Genomic DNA, 26,790 nt, shown 5'->3' on the forward strand with positions numbered 1-26,790 from the left:
ATTGAACTACCACCAACATTCCTTATCACTATCCTCACCTATAGAATATGAAGTACGTAGGCCAATATGTTATTATCTAACATTCAAGTTATTGAAGTCACGCTCCTTCATTTCAATACTAGAAATAGGCACATTAGGGGAAATTTCAGCCTCAAAGTGGCCTCCTAAGGAAAAATAATAAAATAATAGTTAATATATAAAATAAGAGTTATGAAATTTGGAGGGAAAAGAAGAAAACTACTTTTTGAATTGTATTTTTTGCTTATCTCCTTATGGATTTATTCAAATTTCAAGCATAGATACTCATTGGATGCGGAATTATATTTTTCATCCAACGAGAAGCCATTATGCATACTTTTGAGAAGACCCACATTGATAAAAATTACAGATACATTAAAAAGGTGTGTTGAACACGCTTTTTTAATGTATATGTAATTTTTATCAATGTCGGTCTTCTAAAAAATATGCATAATGGGTATGCGTTGGATGCGAAATTTAATTCCGCATACAACGAGTATCTATGCTTGAAATTTGTGTAAACCCATAAGGAGATAAGCCAAAAATACAATTAAAAAAAGAGGTTTTTTTTTTCTTTTCCCTCCAAAATATTTACATGTACCTATTTTTAAATTTAAAACATTTTGATTGGTTTTCATATTATGGCATGGAAATTACGTGAAAATTTCATGGGCACTTTATGCTGAAATTTCCTCAAATGACAATTTTCTTTTTTCTAAAGAAGTATGAGTTGGGATAGTCGTGAAAAGTCGAGACACACTCTACTATTCCATTCTGTGAAATTCTAGTCAGTGAAGTTATTCTCCTTCATTTTGATAGTTCAGACAACTGTTTGAAAACTAAATTGCTCTTGTATGCTTCTAATTGTGTTGATATAAGAAAATTCTTACGAACTCTATTATAAATAGATTAAGATCCTATTACATCCTCTCAATGTTCACTTATGGCATTAGTAGTTTAGGAGTACTCAACAATTTGGGGAAGTATACGTGGCAGATGACGTGGGAAAACTATTACTAACTCATTAACAACAAATGAGACATCAGCACAACAATCACACTTATTTTTAGAAAAAAGAATAACACAACCTAACCCTTACACTTTGTAGTATACCATGAACAAGAAATTTCTTAAACCATAACAATATTTTGTGTTCACATATGAAATAAGGCTTCCATGTGCCATGGTTGAGATTTAAACTTTGCATCCACATTATATTTAAATGTAGAATGGGAACTACCTTCTTTGTTTGCATGAACTCTTGTCCAAACACTACCTAATAGCAATCCAATAGAATAATGGTGAGACTTGTCCTTCTGATCCATTCCCCCAACTTGATTTGAACATCCTTGACCATACCAACAATTATTTGCTCATTTGAGTTAATGGATTTGAATGAGGTTTGAATTGGCTCAAAAACAAATCATAGACTCCTCACCACATCCTCTCTCACAAAGTTATGAGTCGTGGCAATCCAACTACTTCCACAATGAAATTGATATTCAATGCAAATATATCTTCCTACAACAAGATACAAATAAGCATTGAGTAATGTCAACCAAACATTGGAAAAGGTCTTCCTCCAATAAGATACATCATACAACAGCGAGCTGAGAAAATTCAACCAAATTGATGAAAGGGTTTGCTATAGACCACTGAATTATGTGCATAAGCATAGTAAATATAACACCAATACTTAGGTTTGCAAAGTCTAATTTTTGGTCATTATCAAAAGCTATGTGAAAATTGTTCCTAGATTGTTTATGATCTAGGTGGATATTGGTGGCCACCCACCAATTCCACTTGGACCCCCACCATTGCTTCTTTTAGTTTTTTAGTTTCCTTAATTGTAGCACAATTTACTATTTTTAGCAGTTTTTCGGGTCCTAAACTTCCGAAGTTGTTTTGAGGCCCTAAACGATGTTTTTTTGGAAATCTACCGCCAATGAATTTTTTACTACATTTATCTTTTCCATCGTAGTCCTCGAAGAGATATTTCCAATGGGCTATCATGTGCATCAAATAGAGATAATATGACCAAGTCATGACCCCGGGAAGTTGGTTGTCCAACTCACCCCAACGGGGCCCATAAACTCTTGGCTTTACATCTCCTCAGGTTAGGGTTTTGGTTGTTTAGGGTTTGATCTTATTGTTCAATAATAAAAAGGCCCTTTAGCCTCATTGTAAGGAGTTCAGAGGCATGTAGCCGCCACATCTCTTCTCAGAGATAAGCTACCGTCGCCCCAGCTAGTTTATTTCCATTCCTGTTTGTAAGCATATTTCAGTATTTTACATTAATGAAATGAAGTATTATTTCCACTGCATCTTTGTGTTTATGGTTATCTCTATAATTTGTTGCATTCCTATTTAAATCCGGATCAGTGGTATTAGATCAGTTTCTTTTTTTTCTCTATTTTTCTTTGCATGTCCCCAACGAGGTCAGGATATAAGGATTTAGGGCTTGAACTGGTCGAACCTTTGCAAAACCATCCTCGCAAATCCTGACAGCCTCCCATGGCAAATGAAAAGAAAGATGAGGGGGCAAGAGATCCTATCAAAATCTTGCTCAAAGAAGCCCTTGAGTGACAAAGGAAAGCGATCATGGACAGCTTTGCCCAAATCCTTCAGCGGCTATCGAGGGGCGACGCATCAGCTTCCAACAGCTACTATGGAAATGCCACACCATTTAAGGTACAAGTTAATTTTTAAATCCGCATATTCAAGGGTCAGATAGACACATATGCCGTTGATAAATGGTTAAATCTGCTAGAGGGTTATTTTTCTATTCATGATTTTTCCAGTCGGGAAAAGATTACTCAAAGCAGCCTCCCACGTCAATGATTGGTGGGAAACCTACTACGAGCAAAAGGATGAAAGTGCAGGCTCACTATTTTCAGTTGCACCCACTTCGAATTCATTCCGGAATGCCATCAAGGAGCAGTATTACCCTCTCAGAAGCTATGAGGATCAATACATAAAGTGGACCACGCTGCGGTAGGGAAGGGACCAAGACGTGCCGAAGTTTACCAATATTTTCCATACCCTTCACACAAAGTTGGGTATCAAGGATATGGAGCAGCATTTGGTACTCAAATACCGCGGCTTCCTGCATAAGTACATCCAGGAAGAAATAGAATTCCTAAACATCTCCTCACTTAGCACAACATACCGATATGTCGTCAAGGTCGAACAAAAGTTTAAATAGAAGAAGCGAGACTTTGGATCGACAAATCTAAAGCAAGGGAAAGGTGCCCCCAAACCACAAAACAAAGGATAAAGCCAAGGTGCGACAACCCAAGACAACCCATCAAAGCTACAAGTAAAGAACAATGACGTGAAGCCAAAAGAGGACACAGGAAAGTGGTGTGAGTTCCATAAGAGCTCCACTCACAACACAAGTGAGTGTCAGGCCAAGCAGTCACTATGGCCAAGCTAAAGGTTTCAAAATTAGATGCATGTTCTGACTCTGAGTCAGAACCCGACAAGGGGAATGACAAAGGGAAGCAGATTATCGATGCAAATCCCAATGCCACCATTTCCACCATGAAGATCCAGAGGAGGAGGAGCGTCTCTTCCACTCCTAGATGTGGGTAAAGGGCTCCCTACTACAGTTCATTGTTGACAACGGGAGCCAAAAGAACCTCATTTCAGCAAAGGTCGTGAAGTGGTTGAGCTTATCAACCACAACACATCCACAACCATACACCATCGGGTGGCTTCACCAAGGATGGGATCTTCGTGTGAGCCAGTAATGTTGCCTTCCATAAAACATCAAGCCCTTCATGGATGAGGTATTGTGTGAAATTGCTCCCCTTGAAGTTTGTGATGTATTATTAGGACAACCATACTTGTGGAAGTGACATGCTATGTATGAATCAAGGCCCTATGCTGTTATTGTTACTTTGGGAGATAATTTGTACATGATACCAGAGGTAGCACCACCTACCACCATCTCTTTGGTTACTGCAAAATAATGCAGTAAGCTCATTTCCAAAACTAGGAAATTTATTTTCCTGATGATACACCCTCAAGGAAAGAAGAAGACGATGGCCACAACCTCCAGACAGGGCCCCTTCGCACGACAACTACAGATCGACAAGGTCATGGATGAGTACGAGGACATCTTCACCTCCCCCACAAGGGTTCCTCTACACTATCAGGTCAAGCACTCCATCTATTTGACCCCAGGTGCGCCACTGCCCAATGGACCAATCTATCAGTGCTCCGTTCTGGAGAATGATGAAATCAAGAGGTAGATTTAGGAGTTGCTGCAAAAAGGTCACATCCATACGAGTTCATCGCACTGTGGTAACCTGATCGTGTTGGTACAGAAGAAGGATGGGACTTGGAGACTCTGTATTGACTATCAGGCACTAAACAAGATCACTATCCATAATAGGTACTTGATCCCATGGATTGATGACCTCCTAGACCAACTAAAGGGGGCAAAATATTTCAGCAAGATCAATTTGAAGTCAGGATATCACCAAGTACCAATTGAACCCTCTGATGTGTGGAAAACTTCCTTCAAATCCAAGGTGGGCCTTTTCGAATGGTTGGTTATGCCTTTCAGATTGACGAATGCTCCCGCAACCTTCGTGAGGCTAATGGATGAAATCCTGCAAAAATTCACCAACTCATTTGTAGTGGTATACTTGGATGAAATCTTGATCTTCAGGCAGAGTTGGGAAGAGCACCTCCACCACATCCAACAGGTTCTCCAAACACTACGGCAACACAAGTTATGTGCTGATTTGGAGAAATGCACTTTTGGCATGACCCAGGTTCAGTATCTGGGATACATTGTTGATGAACATGGGGTGCATGTGGATCCAGCCAAGATCTAAGTCATCTGGGATTGGCCATCTCCAACCACTCTGAAAGAGCTTCGCAGCTTTCTAGGTATTGCCAACTTCTACCACAGGTTTGTGTTGGGATTTTCCCATATCACTTCACCCTTGAGTCAAGTCACCAAGGGAGGAGCGAAAGCAAAATTCTTTTTGTCTGAATCTCAACAGAAGGCATTCACAGAGTTGAAAGATCGCTTCTCCTCGGCACTAGTGCTTGCATTACCAGACTTGCAACAACCATTTGAGGTCGAGACAGATGCCTCTGACTATGCTATTGGGGCAATCCTTACTCAACACGGGCATCTAGTGGCATATCACAGTGAGACACTTTCAGACACAATCCGGAAGTATCCCACTTATGACAAATAGATGTATTCCATTATGCAGGCCTACCAACAATGGAAGCATTACATTTTGGGGAAGGAAATGATCATCCACACAGACCACCAGCCCATGCAATTCATACCAACCCAAGTGAAATTGTAGAATGATCGCCATCAGAAGTGGTCCACATACATGCAACAGTTCCATTTGAATATCAAGTATAAGAAGGGCATCACCAATAATGTTGCAGATTGCCTCAATCGACCACCAATCATGGCATTAACCACTGTGCTCAACTCTTGTGGGCACGAGACTTCTGATTGGCCACTTCTCTACAAAAGTGACCCAGAATTCGGCCACACATACTAGACACTCTTGGAGGGTTAGCATGTTCTAGATTTTCACTTCCAAGATGCCCTGTTATGCCACCTGGGTCACCTTTGTGTTCCTTTAAACAAGCGTGCCAAGATGATTTTGGAAGCACACTATAGTCGAGTTGCTGGGCATTTCGGGGTCAAGAAAACGATGGTAGTAATGCAAAAGTATTTCTATTGGCTGAATCTTTGATAGGATGTCAGGAAGTACATCAGATCATGCAATGCCTGCGCCATTGCAAAACCGACCATCAAGAAGCAAGGCCTCTATATCCTGCTGCCTACCCCTAGTCGACCTTGGGAATCCATCTCCATGGATCACATGTTAGGCCTTCCTTCCACTAAGCATGGAAATGACTGTGTTTTTGTGGTCGTCGACAGGTTCTCAAAGATGGCCATTATGGTGGCTTGCAAGAAGAATATCACAGCAGAAGCCACTGCTAAACTCTTCTTTGAACAAGTGTGGGTACACTTTGGGATCGCACAATATATCATCTTATATTGGGACAACAGGTTCCTCAGTACATTTGGGTCCAGTCTCTGGTCGATGCTGGACAACAAACTCACTAAGTCCACAGCCTTCCATCCTCAAATTGATGGCCAGACAGAGGTTGTCAACAAGATGATCATACACATTTTGCGCATGTACAACTCAAATCATCCACGCACATGGGACGAGAACCTCCCCTATGTTTAGTACAGCTAAAACCAAGCTCTCCACAACTTGACTGGCCACAACCCTTTTCAGGTGGGCTTTGGATTCCAGCCATTATGTCCCATTAATGTGGCCATGCCATTTGCAGCTACTCACACAGATTTGGCTCATGTCCAGTCCGAAACAGATAAGGAAAACAAATTCATTGAGCACATCCAACATATTCACCAGTAGGTCCATGACATTCTGGAGAAATCAAATGCCAAGTACAAGCAGCAACATGATCAACATTGGGTGCCACACAAGTTTCAGGTGGGCGACAAAGTTTGGTTGCATTTGCAAAAGGAACGCCTTACCGGAGCATATTGGAAACTCATACCACTCTAATATGGTCCTTACACCATTACCAAGGCTATGGGAGACAATGCATTTGAGCTCATCATTCCCCCATTCCTTGTCCTGCACCCAGTGTTCAATGTGAACCACCTTCGGCCATACTTTCCACCATTACTAGACACATCCGACATTGCAAAACAACTCACACCCACAGAATTAAATCTAGATTGCATGGAACAAGCTGCAACTAATTGAATCAAGGACACATAGATCAAGCACACTTGCCAGCAGAATATCCAACTGTATCGAGTTTTCAAAGTAGGCCAATTCCTTCACCAAGGCAAGTGGCTCACCAAGGACCAAGTTCAGCAAAAGTTTCCTCATCTCATGGAGGAACTCAATGCAATGGGGACCATTGCTTCCTAAGGGGGGAGGAATGATCCAGGTGGATATTGGTGGTTACCCACCAATTCCACTTGGAACCCCACCATTACTTCTTTCAGTTTTTTAGTTTCCTTAATTGTAGCACAATTTACTATTTTTAGCAATTTTTCGGGTCCTAAACTTCCAAAGCCGTTTTGAGGCCCTAAACGACGTTTTTTTGGAAATCTACTGCCAGCGATTTTTTTACCTAAAATCATCTTTTCTGTCGTAGTCCTCTGAGAGATATTTCCAACAAGCTATCATGGGCATCAAATGGAGATAATATGACCAAGTCGTGACCTCAGGAAGTTGGTTGTCCAACTCACCCCAATGGGGCCCATAAACTCTTGGTGTTACATCTCCTCGGGTTAGGGTTTTGGTTGTTTAGGGTTTTCTCTTATTGTTCAATAATAAAATGGCCCTTGAGCCTCATTGTAAGGAGTTCAGAGGCATGTAGCCGCCACATTTATTCTCAGAAATAAGCTACCATTTCCCTAGCTGGTTTATTTCCATTCTTGTTTATAAGCATATTTTAGTATTTTACATTAATGAAATGAAGTATTATTTTTAGAAGAGTAGGAATGACCTGTTATAGAGTTTTTTGTACCCAACATTTCGGACTACCAAGTGAGTCCATCGTCAGGGGATGCGTCAATAGACATTCTCCAAGTCTTAATGATGTATCAAGAGCTATATTTAGGGTATATATATATGGGTTACTTTTTTTTTTTTTCACTACTGGTTCACGGATACCCATGGTCAGTGGGTCCACTACATCCAGAATCGAACAATGCTAGGGTGGACCCCACCCGAAGGGGGTCACACCCCTCGGCCTATTGACTAACCTGACCCCAAGAACTTTTCGGGTTTCGACCCTGTGACCTCCCATTGGCGAGGCCCCAGCTTGACCGATTGAGCTAACCCTTGGGGCTATATATATATGGGTTATTAAAGAAAAGAAATAAGAAATAGGTTGGCTCTTATCCTGCTAGATTTATTTATTATTTTTTATTATTATTATTATTATTATTATTATTATTATTATTATTATTATTATTATTACTACTATGATTATTTAATTAATTTTAATATTTATATATAACTATATATTTTTTATTAATAAGTTTAATGCATAAATTAATTAATTAATTTATTAATAAGATAAAGGGATAACTTAATTAATTAATTTTATTATTCATAGAATTAATTATTATGTTTATAATTTTGTTGATTATTTTCAATAATTGATTTAATTGATTCATTGATTTGATTACTTAATTAATTAATTTCTTTGATTAATAAAATTAATTAATTTGTTTGATAAAATTAATTAATTATTTTTTATTAATATGATTATCAATTTTGTAAATTATTAATTTATTAAAGTGATTATAAAGGGATAAATTAATTACTTAATTTTGCTATTTGTTGAATTAATTATTATGTGTATTATTTATATGTAAAACTATTTTTTTAATTAATTTATTAATATGTTTAACTAATTTGTTTGAATAATTAATTAAAAGAATAGATTAATTTAATTATTTTTTATTTGTTAATATGTCTATTAATTTAATTATATGTATTTATTTCTTCGTTTAATTATTTATTTATTTGGTTGATTTGTTTTATTTGATTAATTAATTTATTTAATTAATTAACTTTCTAATTAATAAATTTATCCTTGTAGATTTTGTGAGTAATTTTGCTATAATATTATTTATAATTTCCAGAGTTAATATTTAATAGTCTAGATTTGAGTTATTACAACTATATGCATTTTATTGGTTATTTTGTAATGTTATGAAACGATTATATGTGAAGAAATCAAATACTAGTTTATGTTTATGTTTGCTAATTGTTCTATTTTTTGATTATTTTAAATTTTTTTTTTTTTTTTTCAAGGGAGGAGAGAATAGGTTATTGAAGGGATAAGAATTAATTACTGATTTTTTAAGATTTCAAGTAAAGGTTTCCAAGTGTTGCTTAGTTTTAATCCATCATCCCGGTTCAGGTTGTTCTTCCCTTTTTCTATTTCAATGGCTTCTTTGATTTTCCTTTTAAGATAGTGGTCTTCTTTTCTAACTAGTTTGACTTCTTCCATGCAGATGTAATGAGAGGAAGAGTGAACATGTTCTGCTAAGGCCAATTTAGAGGTCCTATCTCTTCTTAAGTCAACAGTGTGTTCTTTAATTCTAATATTAAGAGACCTCCCTGTTTCACCTATGTATTCCTTACCGCATGAGCAAGGAATCACATAAACACCTTTTTGAAGTTTAGGGTTTATGGGATCCTTGACTAAGTTGAATAATTGTCTGATGGTGTTGGCAGGGGTGAATACTACATTAATGTTATGTTTATTAAGAATTTTAGTGATTTTATCCATGGTGCCTTTTATGTATTGAAGGGAGACCTTAGGAGTTGATAAATTTTGATTTTTAATATCATTGTTATTCTTGTTTAGGGATAAGTGCATAGATTTCTTGATGGTATTTATAATGTAGCCATTTAGTTCAAACACCTTGTGAAGATGGTTGAGTTCATCATTTAAATGGTCAGGATCAGATATTCCAGCCGCCCTAGTGGTTAAGGTCCTAATGATGCCAATCTTCTGTTTAGGGTGGTGATGGGAATTGGCATGAAGATATCTTTCTGTATGGGTTTTCTTTCTATAGACTTGGAAACCAAGATACCCATTTCTTTTAGTTAGAAGGATATCAAGAAAGGGAAGTTGGTTGTTATTTTCAATTTCAATCGTGAATTTTATATGGTTTGAGAGGCTATTTAAGTGATTGAGGAATAGGTCAAGTTTTTCTTTTCCATAACTCCACTTGGCAAATATGTCATCTACAAACCTTTTCCATTCTTCAAGGATGTATGGAAATGACCTAAGAGCCTTCTGTTCGAAGTGCTCCATGAAGATGTTGGCAATTATGGGGGATAGAGGAGAGCCCATAGCCACACCATGAGTGTTGTTGGGAAAAGTATCCAATACGGAATGACCCTATCCCACTCTAAGGGTGATAGATCCTTAGCAACAATCAAAGCAAAGCTATCTAAGATTACTTCTTTATGAGATGCAAAAGGGGGAAGAAATAGATCCACTCACCGATGTCTTTCGCCAATGGTTGATCCAATCTTCTCTCCTTGCTGCTTGCTCCCAGCTCCTTGTTCTCTCACGGGCCCAGCTACACCAAGATCCTGCAAAAAGACAAGAAAGGGAAACTACAAGAAGCATGCATTCATAATTGATTCAAGGATTAGAATAAATCAAATACGCAAGTACAACAATACATCATTGAAACACATGCGAATAGAAGAACCTCAAATGCTTTATTAATGGAAGAAAGTAAGGTTCAGGTGGTGATACAACCATAAGAGGCCCAATCCAGCATCACCTTCCCGACGGAAAGAAATCTCCTCTTCACCTCCTTCAAGCAATCACCCAATAGTTCCAACTGTAAACCAACAGCAATTCTTTGCACAAAATTCCAGCCTCCAGATCTCATGGGATGAGATCCTTATATAGAGTTTTGAAGAGAAGATGAGTCAGCTTGATGTGTGACTAGTGTCCTCTTCAACTCCAGTTCTTCTTCAGTTCTTGAGTCCACTTGGAGATCCTAGCTTCCACTTGGAGTTTTAGAACCTCTTACTCATCACTAGGCGAATCCTTTGATCCAAGTGTCATTTTGGAAGCTTCCTGGGCACTGACACATTGAGGAAAGATGCCTCCACATGTCAAAACTCGCTCAGCGCAGGTAGCCTTTGTTGAAGTTGACATTCAGCGCAGGTAGACCATGGAGCAGTTGACATTCAACGCAGATGCTCAGTGGAGCAGTTGACATGATCCAGAATTGACTTGTTTTTGAGTGTTTTTCAGTGGAGAACTGATTTGAATTGCTGTGGTTTGCTGACCTTGTTCCTCTAGGGGTAGGAACAACATGTTTAGGGACTTTGGATCCCTTAGATTATGGACATTTCATGCTTTATGCTGTAAGGCACAAAAATGTCTATAACAGTTGCCCCCTAAAGTATGAGGTCGTTTATCAGGTGAAATGCTTTATCAGGAGGATCCGAAGTTCATTCAATCGCCGGGAGGTGACCTGTAATAAAATACAATACAATACATTATTTTTCATACTGTTTTCATGATCTAGCTGAGGCGGGCATTTCCCATGCTCATCTTTATAAATACATTTTCTGTACATAGAACAAACAATCGTCTGATAATTCTCTGCTGAAATTATCATCCTTTGAGTAGGATGATCATCTACTGCACATGTCAATGTTTTTATTTCCTGAATATATATCGCAGCCCGGATGGATGAAACTAGATCCGGGGTCTTCAAACTCGTCCGATCTTCACTCTAAGTACAAGTCGATCCATGTGAGAATTTCCTGGAGTCGAACATGGACAGACATCGCTTGATTACCAGTCAATAATGTAAACTGTTAACAAGCGCGAGAGGAATCACCGATAATGATGATGACCCTCAAGGTACTGCAGTACAATTCACGTGGTGTGAATAGAGGACTTGGCGTCGAACACCACGCAAAATCTTTCGGTCGAAGGCCATTGATGTATACCTGTTGCCGAAAGTGAGAAACTTGCCATTGAGGCATGCAAGCTTCAAAGTACTGGGGGGGTGTTCCTAGATCAACTTCTTGGATAATGAGGTGATGTCGACAAGAAGCGATCCGTCAAAGGAGGGCCTTAATGAATCCCACATCAGTGACGCGGAACGGAGCTAATGATTGTGATGAAGGTGAAAATGATCTGTGAAATATGATTCAGGGTGGCGGTCATGAAAAGGATGAAAGATGATGTATGGCAGTGGATGGGACACGGTTGACTCTTCCTGAACAACATCTCTTGAACATATAACGACACTGATGTGATGGATCGGTAGCATTACCCCAAATGTGGATGGTATGGCGAGACCATGGTGATGAGACCGGTGAATGAAACAACCCAACCCGATGTGATACGGAGGCAAAAGTGTCATGTTCAAGAGCGACTTGCTACCATTACAGCTTTGAGATTCTCCCAATTTTCCCCAGTCATTTCTGACCAGTACCTCTTTATTTTTGTCAAGCTTGAGGAGGATAACATATGCTTGTTCTATAACCTGCCCTTCGGGCAAGCCCATCGCTATGTTTTAACGAGCCTAGCGATAGGGAAACTCGTTCTCGTCTAAAGACAAGTTTGTCGCTATTTAATTCATTTAACGAGTCTAGCGACAAAGACAACTCGGTCCTTTTCATTTTTAGAGAGTCTGAAAAGGTACGTAAAGTCAACTCCAAAGGTCCTTTTTCGTCATCTAATCCCTTAAGTCCGAAAAAGTATAAAACAATACAGAAGGGATGAATGTTCGATAGTTTTATCGAGCCGAACTAGACAAGTGCTCGATCTTTTTGTGTAATAATCCCTCAGGTCCAAAAAGATTAAAATCTAGAGGAGGGATAGCTCTTTCGGTGCTTTTAACGAGCTGGAAGGCCAAAACTCGGCAAACTTTTCATATTTTACGAGTCAGTGAAAAGAGCTCAAAGAAGACTCGTATTTTGAGGAACGAGTGATAAACAGGGATAGCAGCAGATTCCAGGTACAGGTTGGAATTTTCCAATCACGGCAATGTCACAAGGATGGCTAGGTGAAATCACTCTTCGTAGCTGTTCCTAAAAATAGGTAAACAATCAAGTGGAGGTGAATGATCGGCCAAATGAAAAGTGGAGGTGACGGTGCAAACACGACCAAGGCTTTTATGGCTGATGAATTTACGGTCTCAAATGGTTATTTACCGATTCATTTTTTCTGGATGAGCTTGAACTCTGGGGGAAGCTTACTCACATGCTTATGTTTATTTTTTAACGAGCATGAATTCCACGTTAAAACTGCTCGGTTTTGCGTTTATTTTTTAACGAGCATGAACTTTGCCAAAACTGCTCGTTTATACCAGTCATGAGATAAGAAGGTCTCCTGGAGATCGCTATTTTTTAAGGAGCTTCATCTCTCTACGCTTTGCTCCATCTCCTTTCTTTATGCAAGTTTGGGTTACGACTAATCCAAAAAGCAGATAAATAATCGCTCCTCGCTTGCACTCCAAAAGGTTTGCATGCCCCCAGGTATGAAGTACAATTTCAAGGTTATCCCTCTAGTTTCCACATCTGCTTTTCTTCGGGTGTTCACAGCTACTTGTCTCCTTGCTAGTCTAGTTTTACTGGGACTATACGAGATCACAAGAGAGCAGCTACTTGGTTTTTCTCGTTAGTCTAACTTTAAAGGATCTTTGCAAGATCGCAAGAGAACAGCTACTTGCGACAAGAGAACAGCTACTTGCGACAAGAGAAGAACACTCCTCAAAGATAAAACATTTGTTTTACCAAAGGAATACCTCTTTCAGGTTACCCGAAGATTGTTCTGTTAATCTTTCAAATGAAACATTCCTTCGGCATTGTCTACGAAAATAGACAGAAGTGAGTGGCGTTGCCTTAAACACATAACTTTGACAAAAGAATCTTATTCTAGAACAACCCCACTTCCTTCAACACCTTCTTCTTCATGGGGCCTGGCTTTTGCCGGCTCTACCTTACGAAGAGGAAGGAGGGGACGGGGTACGGACTAGTCATATTCTCCCGTGGAAATTCTACCTTATACCCAGGGTTTTTTCTGCCCAAAGCAGACCAGGATGCATGCCCCCTGGGTTCCAGCCCTATTTTCCCGAATCACTCGTACTCATCAGGAAGAAGAACGGGGGTGGAGACCTTTCTTGATTGAATAGACCATTCAGGGTTGGTATGTGACTACTTGCGATGCGTGATCCCGGAAATGAAAGTTGGTCTACAAGCTTGACCATTCTTCCTTCGTGTGGAAAACACATTACTCTAAAGAGTGAGGAGACTATTGCTCCCATGCAATATATATAGTCTCGTCCAAGGAGTAGGTTATAATCCAAGGGTCCTTGGACGACCATCACGTTCATTTGAACGGCCTTCCCTTTCAATGTAATGGGCACATTGGGGAGGATCCTTAATGGTCGACTAGTTCCTTTATCAAAACCCGAGAGATTTCTTATCTCAGGCAAAAGCGTCGGGGAACCCAGTGCTTTCCAAGCAATAGAGGAAAGGATACTCACAGATGCCCCTTCATCAATGATAGTTCCAGCCATTACCATTCTGTATATTTGGACTATAATTCTGAATGGTATACTGGCTGGTAACCGGGGTCTGCCTAGCTGGTTCCAATCAAAGGACACAACCAGGTTGCTTGGTGGTGGGACCGAATAGACGGCCAGATATGACCCTGACGATGCTCCTTCTTGCGATAAAGGAGTGGGCGCATTGCCCTGATGCTCATCAGAGTCGGTGTTGATGAAAAGAATCTGGATAGTGTCATCCTTGTTCTCTTCAGTGAGAGTGTCGGCTGAAGATGAATCTTCAGTGGCGGTGTCATTTGAAGATGAAACTTCTGAAGGGAGAACCGGGTCAACTGCCGTTTCGACCTTTGGACTTTCGTCCAGTCTAGATTCAGTAGGTTCATTTTCAGTGACTGACGCTTCAGCTAACCACTTGAGCGGGTCAGCTGTATTTTCAACCAACGAAGGACTTGGCGCGAGTTTTTTGTATCCAGGAGGAAGTCGTAAGGGTGAAACCAGACGATCTTCCAAAACTCTCTTTGCTTCGTCTAAGAAGGGACAATGGTGGATGGCGTGATCACCTTCACACAGTCTGCAGGGGGATTTTGCTCCCCCTCTTTGTCTAGAACCTTCACTTTCGCTGGTTGACGGTAAGCATTCAACATGGCTATCAGAGGTTGATGCTTCCGAACTGTGCAAACGAGGGGACCAGTCCCTTAGTATCCGGGGAATACAGGGACAATCTCGGTGGAAGTGGTCTCCTCTACATATGACACATGGCGATTTAGGCCTGGTCCGTGCTGTGTGTGGATTTTTGTCAGATGTCTTTTGCTTGCCCCCAGTCGCCTTAGGCTCCTTCTTCTTTTTTTCTTTCTTCTTCTTCTCCTTCTTCTCCATGGGAGCTTGGCTTTTTCCGGCTCTACCTTGCGAAGATGAAGGATTGGAGGAAGATTTATAAGAAGTGGAAGGCTGGAGGGCAGCTCTAGACTGATCTAACTGTTGACTCGACTGTTCAGGAACCGTGGTGTTCTGAACTACACTAGTTGAGAATAGCCAAACTGGTAGGCCAATTGTCAGTCCTCGAAGCGACAATGTGGCCATGTGGGGCGCACCAACTTCTCCCCAAGAGGAGAAAGGGCTAGGATTTCCATCATGGGGAATTCCTTGGTTGGTGTGTTCCATGTTCTCAACCTAAATATCAACGCAGGAATGGGAGGTGATTATGTTCCGTTTTAAAATAAATTTTATAAAACGACGCTTTAGAGACAACTTGCTTTTTCACTTTTTAAGAGTCGAGAAAAAGCTAAAGATGACTCTAGTCTCCTTCGATGTTTTAACGAGCCCGAAGTGACAAATGCTCGGATGGACTTTTTCAGTTATAGAGTTTGAAAAAGGCCAAAAGAAACTACTCTGGAGTTCTAGGCAGAGGGTGTGCCAAACCTTTCGCAAAACCACAGAATACATTTTACGGTACGAGTGGTCGATCTTCGTGAATGCTGTGTTCACTGCATTGCGATCAGTAGGGCGGCCGACACGACTTCCTATGGATAAAGGCTTTATTCCTATAGGGGTCTCCCAATATATACGCGACAGTACGTGGGAGCACAAGTCCGTATTGATACTTATCGCTTCACCGTGGAGGAATCACCCAAGCACTCGACGCTAAGATATCACGTTTAACGACGCCGGAACACGTCTCTAGCTTAGACCTCTATGTGTTTTTGTTATGTTTCAAAGCGTTGTTATGTAAATTCAATTCATTTTAGGTTGATCTTTCTTAGCAGTTTGCCTTTATGGATCACCACGTGATGTATGGTACAACTCCTAAATGCAGTCTAAGAATGATAAGAAAGCTTTTTCAATTCTTTCAACTTATGAAAATCTTAACTACTGAGGGAAAAGAAAGACATCAACTTTTCACACAGATCATAGAGCACACACTGATGCACTTTTTCCTAAACCAACATGCAAGTTGTCAAAATGCACATGCACAATGCAGGTATTTCTTTTCTTCTTTCTTAATGTTGATGTATTACAAAAAGAAAGCTGTTGTATAATTTCGAATCCAATTTCAAGTGAAAGCAAACAAGCTTTTGTCCAAAATCAAAAGAACACCTTAAGATTTACTCATTTCAACACTAGAAATACTTAAATTCGAACCATATGACGAAAGCAAAACCTCAATCAGCTATGAACAGCAAATAAACTAACTCTTAGGATCAAAACGACACTTTATCACAGGTCTAGATCTAAGAGGCCACAGCAAGACTAGTTTACTTTCGTTATGGGAAACTGTAAATGAAGTAAGAAATACAAAAAGAACAATCACAGTTTCTTTATAAAACCGAGGCGGAATAATGGCAAAGAAAGGTAGTTTCAGATAGGTACAATGGTTGATAACAGGCTGCAAAAACAATACTGAAAACTGGGCAACAGAAATCAGGGAACCCCAGTTGCACAAGGCAAAACTGGTTCAGCGCAGGCTCTGCACTGTCAGTTTGACATTCAGCGCAGGTAGCCCCTTCGGGACCTGCGTTGAAACGCAGACTGCCTTCACTGCAGTGGCGCTGAAGAGAAAACTTACGTTTCTCTCAGGTTCCGGGTCACAGATTGCTCAAAAATCAACTGTTTTAGGCCAAATCAGAGGCTATCAATCAAGTACACACTAGAGGATGATTAAAGGAAGATGAAGACTATCACAAAGAGCTATTTAGAGTCCTTGTGGATCAGCTCTTCAAATCATAAACATGCCCAGAAACTGAGCTAAAGTAGCTGCCCTCTACTTTGCATCTGAAAGATTCAAATGCAGTTCAATTCGGTACTCCCTTTGTTTAGGAAATGAATAGCAAGAAACACAAGCATCCAACAAGATACGCTCCCCAGCGGAGTCGCCAGTTTGTTGTTGGGAAAAGTATCCAATACGGAATGACCCTATCCCACTCTAAGGGTGATAGATCCTTAGCAACAATCAAAGCAAAGCTATCTAAGATTACTTCTTTATGAGATGCAAAAGGGGGAAGAAATAGATCCACTCACCGATGTCTTTCGCCAATGGTTGATCCAATCTTCTCTCCTTGCTGCTTGCTCCCAGCTCCTTGTTCTCTCACGGGCCCAGCTACACCAAGATCCTGCAAAAAGACAAGAAAGGGAAACTACAAGAAGAATGCATTCATAATTGATTCAAGGATTAGAATAAATCAAATACGCAAGTACAACAATACATCATTGAAACAAATGCGAATAGAAGAACCTCAAATGCTTTATTAATGGAAGAAAGTAAGGTTCAGGTGGTGATACAACCATAAGAGGCCCAATCCAGCATCACCTTCCTGACGGAAAGAAATATCCTCTTCACCTCCTTCAAGCAATCACCCAATAGTTCCAACTGTAAACCAATAGCAATTCTTTGCACAAAATTCCAGCCTCCAGATCTCATGGGATGAGATCCTTATATAGAGTTTTGAAGAGAAGATGAGTCAGCTTGATGTGTGACTAGTGTCCTCTTCAACTCCAGTTCTTCTTCAGTTCTTGAGTCCACTTGGAGATCCTAGCTTCCACTTGGAGTTTTAGAACCTCTTACTCATCACTAGGTGAATCCTTTGATCCAAGTGTCATTTTGGAAGCTTCCTGGGCACTAACACATTGAGGAAAGATGCCTCCACATGTCAAAACTCGCTCAGTGCAGGTAGCCTTTGTTGAAGTTGACATTCAGCGCAGGTAGACCATGGAGCAGTTGACATTCAGCGCAGATGCTCAGTGGAGCAGTTGACATGATCCAGAATTGACTTGTTTTTGAGTGTTTTTCAGTGGAGAACTGATTTGAATTGCTGTGGTTTGCTGACCTTGTTCCTCTAGGGGTAGGAACAACATGTTTAGGGACTTTGGATCCCTTAGATTATGGACATTTCATGCTTTATGCTGTAAGACACAAAAATATCTATAACAATGAGTTTGTTCATAAATTTTACCTTTGAAACTGAAGTAAGAGGATCTCAAGCACAGCTCCAAAAGATCCACAGTTTCTTTATCAGTGATGTTCCTCATGATCTCAATAGCTTCATCAATAGGAATCATGGTATAAAGTGATACAATATCAAAGCTGACCATAAGATCTTCCGTTGCATCTCTGTGTTTATGGTTATCTTTGTAATTTGTTGCATTCCTATTTATACCCAGATCAGTTTACTGTATGGACTAGAGGTTTTTGGGAGAACTCAAACTCTAGAGAACTAAACTCCAAGGAAATTCTTGCATAGCTACAACACATTGTCAGATGTTTTCTATTGTACAAGTAAATGAAATTGCTACAATCCTAGGGAATTATCCCTTATAATTTTTGTTGCTAAATTTACACTATTCATTTGAAATAATTAATAATAATAATCTTCTAACTTTAAGGTCTCTGCCTAGCCAACTACCAATTTTTTTCATCATCAAATAAATGAAAATCCCAACACCAAGTAGTGTAGGCTTCACACTAGATTAAATCTTATAGATTCCATTTGTGACTAAATTTTTTTCTAACCATATTATATTTTTAAGGCCCCATCCTCCTCGTTCTTTAGCAATCACTTTAGAATTCCAAGCAGTGACAGCAGATGTTTTTCTTTATTCTTGTTGTCACTAGTTTTTTTTACATATATTTGTTTTAAGGTGATTCAGTGCATTGTTACATACACATGTTACAAATAGGAAGTGTTGATGGCTTCCCCATCCCACCTGCAATGCCTATCAATAAAATTTTGCGATTATTTTCAACAAGACTATTTGAGTTTACCTCTTTGACTATTTCTGTAGATATGAAAGGAAAATATTTTTTAAACCAAGCATAACCATGTCACAAAAGTTGACAGGATGGAAATGGATGCGCTTGGTGTTTGTTTTAATGAGCATATTTAACTCAATGTACTATTACATGGCATCTTCTATATTTAAATAATTATTACATATATTTTATATTCAAATAATCAATACATATATTGTTATGGGAATCCCATTGACTTGTTTCCACGCTAGTTTAAATTGTGTGTATCAATTTTAATCACTTTTAACATCTTGGCTACATTAAAGATTAGTTTTTGTGAATGATTAGATGAAACCTTTTATATTTAAATAATCAATATTTGCAATATTATTACAATGTCATTATTAATATTATTATATCCAAAATTTTCTCCATATTCTCCTTGTTCTCCTTGTGCAGTATCCATATTATCCTTGTGCATTATAGCCAATGTCCTTCCTTGCATGCAGTCAATCTCTAGTATTGTAAAATACACCTTAGTCGGTGCAAAAGGCTCAAGTAGAACATCTCTAGACATACCCCAGAGAGAAATGAGCTAGAAGTGGAGCCATTCAGGTGACTAGGGAAGGGGGTCAGTTAAGAGTGGGTTCCCATAGGCTTTAGGCTAATAGACTTGGGTAATATCAAGAACATACATTCAATACCTTTTCTGATATGGTGATCAAGAACATACACTCAATACCTTAATATCAAGAACATACACTCACTCAATACCTTAATATGAAGAACATACACTCAATACCTTTTTTGATGCTGTTTTCTTTTTCTGGCTAAACGATTTTCTTTTATCATAGATTTTGGTTAGACTATTTTCTTTTACAGAGTATTTGTTTGTTACAAATAGGAAATTTTGATGGCTTCCCCATCCCACCAGCAATGCTTATTAACAAAATTTTGTGATTCTTATCAGCAAGGCTATTTGAGTTTACCTCTTTGACCATTTATGTAGATATGAAAGGGCTAATAAGGAAAACTCAAATATAAAATCAATCCTATCCATGGAAAAATGTCCTTCTACATGGGCCACTCAACAAAAAACCATCTAAATGAGCAATATTCCCTATCTTTGTCACATAATTAAAAAGAGATACAAATGAAGGTAACAAATCCCACATTTTCAATTCAATTTATGAGATTTCATTATCGTGAATAGGTTAACTAAGATAATTGCATTATACCAGCTTGGATTACACAAGCAACTGTAAAGAGGACAGTGTGGTAATCCACACCATCTATTCTCCAAAATATCATATATGAAAATGACTGGAGGGTAGTTTCTATAAAATAAATTCTTGCCCCAAAGACCAATAGTGAAAAAATGATTAAGATTACCATGACTAAATTTACTGAAGATATGATCGGGCATACTGCACACTTTCTTCCATTTCTTGATAGTCTCATTGAGCTCCCATATACTAATCTTCTTCAAAACTCCAAGCTCCTTGATACCCCCAACACGAATCAAGGACCCCTCATGATCCAGTATATGTGAGCAAACCACAAGGGGCATGGTCACCTCAACCAAACCCAAGTTTCAGCGTCAACATCAAAGGCCAACAAGTGATAAGGACCATGGGTGAGGCAGAAAATAATTCCATCTAAATGAGCATCATTCCCCAACATGGAAAACCTCCTATCAAAACTACCACAAATGTTCCATGAATCACTCCTAGAATCATACACTTGTGAAGAAATGACATCAACAATACTTACAACCAAATGTTGATACTCACTGTCTCTCTCTAGATACACTACGATTGCTACCACATAGGGGGACTTCATAGGTAGCATGGGAGGAAAAATTCTATGGGTTTTGGTGAATAAATTGAAAACAACAAGGGACTTGTTTTTATTCTCTACTATCAACATACCCCCACCTGATACTATAGGCTAACTAAGCCTTGAAAATGTTACAGAACAAGGGCATGAAGATGGCATGTAGGACATGGTAATAACAACCCACTTGTCATCTATAGGATTATAGGCATCAACAACATTTCTATTACAATTTTCTGCAAAAGGAATGAATAAAAGGCCTTGCGAGGGTAGAGTATTGTAGGCCATTAGAAATGAATCTGACTGCACACCATTGAATTGTAGGATGTAAAAACTCTCAACATCTTGAATAGGTTCAAAATCGGCAATCTAGCCAAGCTATTCTCCCACAAATGATAAGGACTATCAACTCCATTCAGTCTTTGTATTTTGCTCTACTCCTTCACAACAAGAGCCAATCTAAAAAGAAATAAAAGAAAAGCCTCCTTCTCTCTTAAAAACTTTGCAAGTCATAAGTTCAAGGTCATTTACCAACATTATCGATTCATCATTTTCCTTATTTGAAGAATTAAGATAATAAGTGTTACAATTGCTTCCAAGTCTACGATAATGTGCATCTGTACACTACCATTGATGAATTATCAGATGTGACTTTTTATTCTCTTGATCAGTAAACCATGATTTTTTTTTTTTTTTTTTGCAGTTTCAATAACTACCTTAATATATATTTCACAGTATTATTGTTGACTGGGTAGTTACCATGTTGTTTGGTCAAATGTGGAATTGCCCATACTGGAAATGTCCTACTGCAACTAATTTATGTTTACCTTCTAAAAAAAATCACGAAAATACTGCTTTCCAACATATTTTGAAAGTAGATTTTGTAGACAATGTGAGACTAAGCATATTAAAAAATATGACCATATAGATTGTTGGAAATTCAAAAATACCCATATTTAGCACAGGGACTCAAACAAAATACATGTGGGACTCATACATGACATTGACATCAACAATAATGCATACAATAAAATGTTAATATAGAAGATATTTTAAAAAATCACTTACATACAAGAGGCCAAACTTATTATTCTGTAGACATTTTGAGAAACTATAAAGGCTTATAGTTTTATAATGAATTGATTTATCATAGCTATCCCCTCTCATATAATTTCCAATGATTCCCATTGCAAGAAAAACTTCAACTTTGTGATCAGAGATTTATATACAATCACATGTCAAGTTGTTCTAAGGTGCACAAAAATGTTCTCCCGGTTTGAAAAGAAAAGCAATTCTAAGGTACTGCAATTCCATTCAAACTGCAACCCCCATTTTAAGAGTAACAAGACTCTGCAAAAGGTAGTGCGATTGGTAGGAAGTGATAATGGAAACCATCCCAATAATATTTTTGGAGAACATACCTCCAAAAACCTCCCAACATATGATACCCTCCTTGCCACAATATCTGTGATACACAAACAAATAAAACTTTATGAAAATGTACACATCTAGGATTTTTGAAAAAAATTGCGCATGCAACTAAGCATATCAAAGATCAAAAAATAATCACTAGAAGACAAGTATCAAATAGCTCTACTGATGGCTATGGGAAAAACTGAAAGCACAAAAAAATTGTGTTCCCGCAGGAAAAGTGAAATAGTTCAGTTCTAATAAGTGGTGCTTCACAGTATCCTATTGGAGTTGATCTTAAATAGGGAGGTCACCCAGTATCTCCTTCATCTACCTCCATATAGAAGTAAGGAAGAAGCTTCTCTGTTATGCAGACCAGAAAGAAAACAGAAAGAAGACCAGAATATGGACTTCACCTAACAGATTTGAAAGTAAGAAATTTGAAGTTGGGGTGTAGGTGATCCCTTTTGGAAAACCCAAAGTCTCATACTAGGTAGCAGTTTATCTAGGTCCTAAATGAATGGACCTCTCCTAGATCTCATCCTTCTTTCATGAAGGGATGGTTCACACTCGCACCAGAACACTAATACTTTTAGATCTAAGACTTTTGTGATCCATATTATAGATAAATGTCTTTCGTATTAATCACATCATTAGGATTTGGTGACATTTTGAACCAACTAATGTGGTTCATCCTTAGGATGAACCACATTATTTTGTTCAAAATGTCACAAAATCCTAATGATGTGATTAATCCGAAAGACATTTATCTACTAATACTTTTTTCATTTTTTGTCTGCCTCTAGTAGGAAAGAAATAAGGATAGTCGATAGGCCCATTTTGTTTTTGGCCTACATAAGCACTGTAGTGTAGGTAGGATTAAGGAATTCTTCAATTCATTCATAAGGACCATTTTGGATTGGTATTAAGGATTCATTGGATTAAGGAATTCAAAGGGACAAGTGACATTATAGATAATCAAATTGGTGCCAGGATTGGGGAGGTCCTATTTCTTAAGGTCATTTAGGCAAGAACAGGGAAAGTTTGGCCTTTTTGGGGAATATTGGTAAAGAAAACCCATTCATAGATGTTTATTTATTGGAAAATTCTTATTCTTCGATATAGAACATCACTCAAACCCTGAGAACCAACCAAAAAATTCTCCCAACCCATTTGACAATCAAAATGAAGCCTTTTCCACAAAAAATTAACCCAGTACAAGGGCTCGGAAATATCTTGCCAGTAGTAGTAGCCACCTCGCCCTGAAAATGTCATGTGCTCTTCCATAGTCAGACTTGTGCTCTTCCACCGCCTGAATTGAGCTAAAAAGGTTGAATATTCACGGGTACAAAATAGGTGACAATTTTATTTGTTTTATAGAAGTATGAGTTGCGATAAATATGAAAAGTGGAGACACACTCTAATATGCCATTCTCTGAAATTCTCTTCAATGAAGTTATTCTCCTCCATTTTGATAGTAGAAATAATTGACAATGTTTTTTTTCTTATAGAATTATGAGTTGGGACAATTGTTTAAAAACTAAATTGTTCTTGTATGCTTCTAATTATGTTGCTATAAGAAAATTCTTATGAACTCTATTATAATTCGATTAATATCCTATTACATCCTCTTAGTGTTCACTTCTCACATTAGTATCTTAGGAGTACTCAACAATTTGGGGAAGTAAACATGGCAGATGATGTGGGAAAACTATAACTAACTCATTAATAACATCTGAGACATTAGCACAACAATCACACTTCATTTTTAAAATATAGAATAGAAAAACCTAACCCTTATACTTCATAGTATACCATGAATATAAAATTTCTTAAACCATAACAATCTTTTGTGTTCATATATGAAATAAGGCTGCCATGTGCCATGGTGGGGATTTAAACTTGGCAACCACATTCTATTTAAGTGCAGAATGGGAACTAACTTCTTTGTTTTCATGAAATCTTGTCCAAACACCACCTAATAGTCATCCAATAGAACAATGATGAGAATTTTCCTTCTGATCCATTCCCCCAACTTGATTCAAACATCCTTGACCATACCAAGGCTAGACTCCTCACCACATCATATCTCACAAAGTTATGAGTCATCGCACTCCAACTACTTCCACATTCAAATTGATATTTAGTGCAAATATATCTTCCTATAGCAAGATACAAAGAAGCATTGAGTAATGTCAACCAAACTGTGGAAAAGGTCTTCCTCCAACAAGATACATCATAATCAAAGAACTGAAAAAATTCAACCAAATTGATGACAAGGTCTACTATAGACCACTGAATTATGTGCATAAACATAGTAAATATAACACCAATACTTAGGTTTACTGAGTCTACTTTTTTGTCATTATCAAAAGTTCAGTGAAAATTGTTCTTGCATAGTTTAATGTGAAGACTAGAGGTTTCTAGGAGAGCTCAAACTCTAGAGAACTAAACTCCAAGGAAATTCTTGCCTAGCTACAACACATTGCTAAATGTTTTCTATTGTGCAAGTAAAAGAAATTACTATAGTCCTAAGAAATACTCCCTCATAATTTTTTTTTTTATATTTACACTATTCATTTGAAATAATTAATACTAATAATCCTCTAATTTTAAGGTCATTGCCTATCCAAATACAAAATTTTCTCATCATCAATTAAATTAAAATCCCAACATCAAGCAGTGCATGCTTCACACTGGTCTAAAGCTTCTAGATTCCATTTGTGACTAAATTTTTTGCTAACCATATTATATTTTTAAGGCCCCATCCACCATGTTCTTTAGCAATGGTCATGGATTCCAAGTAGTGAGAGAAGATGTTTTTCTTTCTTATTGTTGTCACAAGTTTGTTTTTTTACATCTATTTGTTTTGAGGTGATTTAGTGCAATGTTTCATACAACTGTTACAAATAGGAAGTGTTGATGGCTTCCCCATCCCACCTGCAATGCTTATCAATAAAATTTTATGATTCTTGTCAGCAAGACTATTTGATTTTGACTCTTTCACTATTTCCGTAGATATCAAAGGGCTGATAGGGAAAACTCAAATATAAAGTCAAGCCCATCAATGGAGAAATGTCCTTCTACATGGGCCAGTTACTAAATGAGTAACATTACCTATCTTTGTCACATAATTACAAAGAGACACAAATGAAGGTAAGAAATCCCACATTTTGATTGCAATTTATGAGATTTCATTATTGGGAATATGTTAACAAAGATACTTGCATTATACCATCGCGTCAAGGCAGGTCTCCATTGCAAGGAAAAACTAGCTTGGCTTACAAAAGAAGTTGTAAAGAGGACAATATGGAAATCTACACCATCTATTCCCAAAATATCATACATGAAAATGACAAGAGAGTGGTTTCTGTAAAAGAAAATCTTGCCTCAAACACCAACAATGAAAAACTGATTAAGATTACCGTGGCTGAATTTACTGAAGAGATGATTGGGCATACTGCACACTTTCTGCCATTGTTTGGTAGACTCATCAAGCTCCCATACACTAATCTTCTTCAAAAATCCAAGCTCCTCAATACCCCCAACAAGAATCAAGGACCCCTCGTGCTCCAATATATGTGGGAAAACCACAAGGAGCATCATAACCTCAACCAAATCACAAGTTCCAACATCAACATCAAAGGCCAACAAGTCATCAAGACCATGGGTGAGGTAGAACAAAAAGCCATCTAAATGAGCAAAATTCCCCAACATGGCAAAACTCCCTTCAAAACTACCATAAATGTTTCATGAATCACTCTTAGAATAATACACCTATGAAGAAATCCCATCAACAATACTTTTAACCAAAATTTTATACTCATTGTCTCTCTCTGGATACACTACCATTGCTCCCACATAGGGAGACTTCATAGGTAACATGGGAGAAAAAATCCTATGGGTTCGAGTGAATAACTTACAGACAACAAGGGACCCCTTTCTCTTCTTTGCTTCTAACAGACCCCCATGGGATACTATATGCTTATGAAGCCTTGAACATTTTACAGAAAAAGTGCATGATTATGACATGTAGGACATGGAAATAACAACCCACTTTTCATCTGTAGGATTATAGGCAGCAATAAAATTTCTATTACAATTTTTTGAAAACATAATGAATAAAAGGTCTTGTGGGGGTAGTCTACTGTAGGCCATAAGAAATGAATCTAAATGCATACCATTAGATTCTAGGCTGTGAAAACTCTCAACATCTTGAACATGTTTGAAATCGAGAGTCTAGCCAAGATATTCTCCCACAAGTGATATGGAATATCAACTGCCTGCAGTCCCAGTATTTCACTCTGCTCCTTCACGACAAAAACCAATCTAAAAAGAAATACAGATCCTCTTTCTCCCTTAAAAACTTCACAAGTCATAAGTTCAAGGTCATTTCCCAACATTATCAATTCATCATTGTCCTTGTTTGAAGAATCGAGATAATAAGTTTTACAATTGTATCCAAGTCTACAATAGTGTGCATCTGTACACTACCATTGATGAATTATCAAATGCCACTTTTTATTCTCTTGATTAGTAAACCATGCATTTTTATTCAATTTCAATAACTACCTTAATATATATTTCATATTATTCCTATTGACTAATTAGTTACCAAGATGTTTGGTCAAATGGGGAATTTCCCATCCTTGAAATGTCCTACTCCAACTGATTTATGTTTATCTTC

General features: G+C 38.1%; 2 pseudogenes; both read right to left on the reverse strand.

Moving 5' to 3' along the window:
• Nucleotides 1–20,034: 20,034 nt before the first annotated feature.
• Nucleotides 20,035–21,230, reverse strand: LOC149168756 (F-box/kelch-repeat protein At5g43190-like; annotated as a pseudogene).
• Nucleotides 21,231–25,332: 4,102 nt separating this feature from the next.
• On the reverse strand, nt 25,333–26,506 carry LOC149168757 (uncharacterized; annotated as a pseudogene).
• Between the last annotated feature and the right edge of the window lie 284 nt (nt 26,507–26,790).

This window comes from Pinus tabuliformis, chromosome 4_2 (assembly GCF_031772625.1).
Source record: "Pinus tabuliformis cultivar Carrire ecotype Pingquan chromosome 4_2, CPIR1, whole genome shotgun sequence".
In the NCBI taxonomy this organism is placed as follows: domain Eukaryota; kingdom Viridiplantae; phylum Streptophyta; class Pinopsida; order Pinales; family Pinaceae; genus Pinus; species Pinus tabuliformis.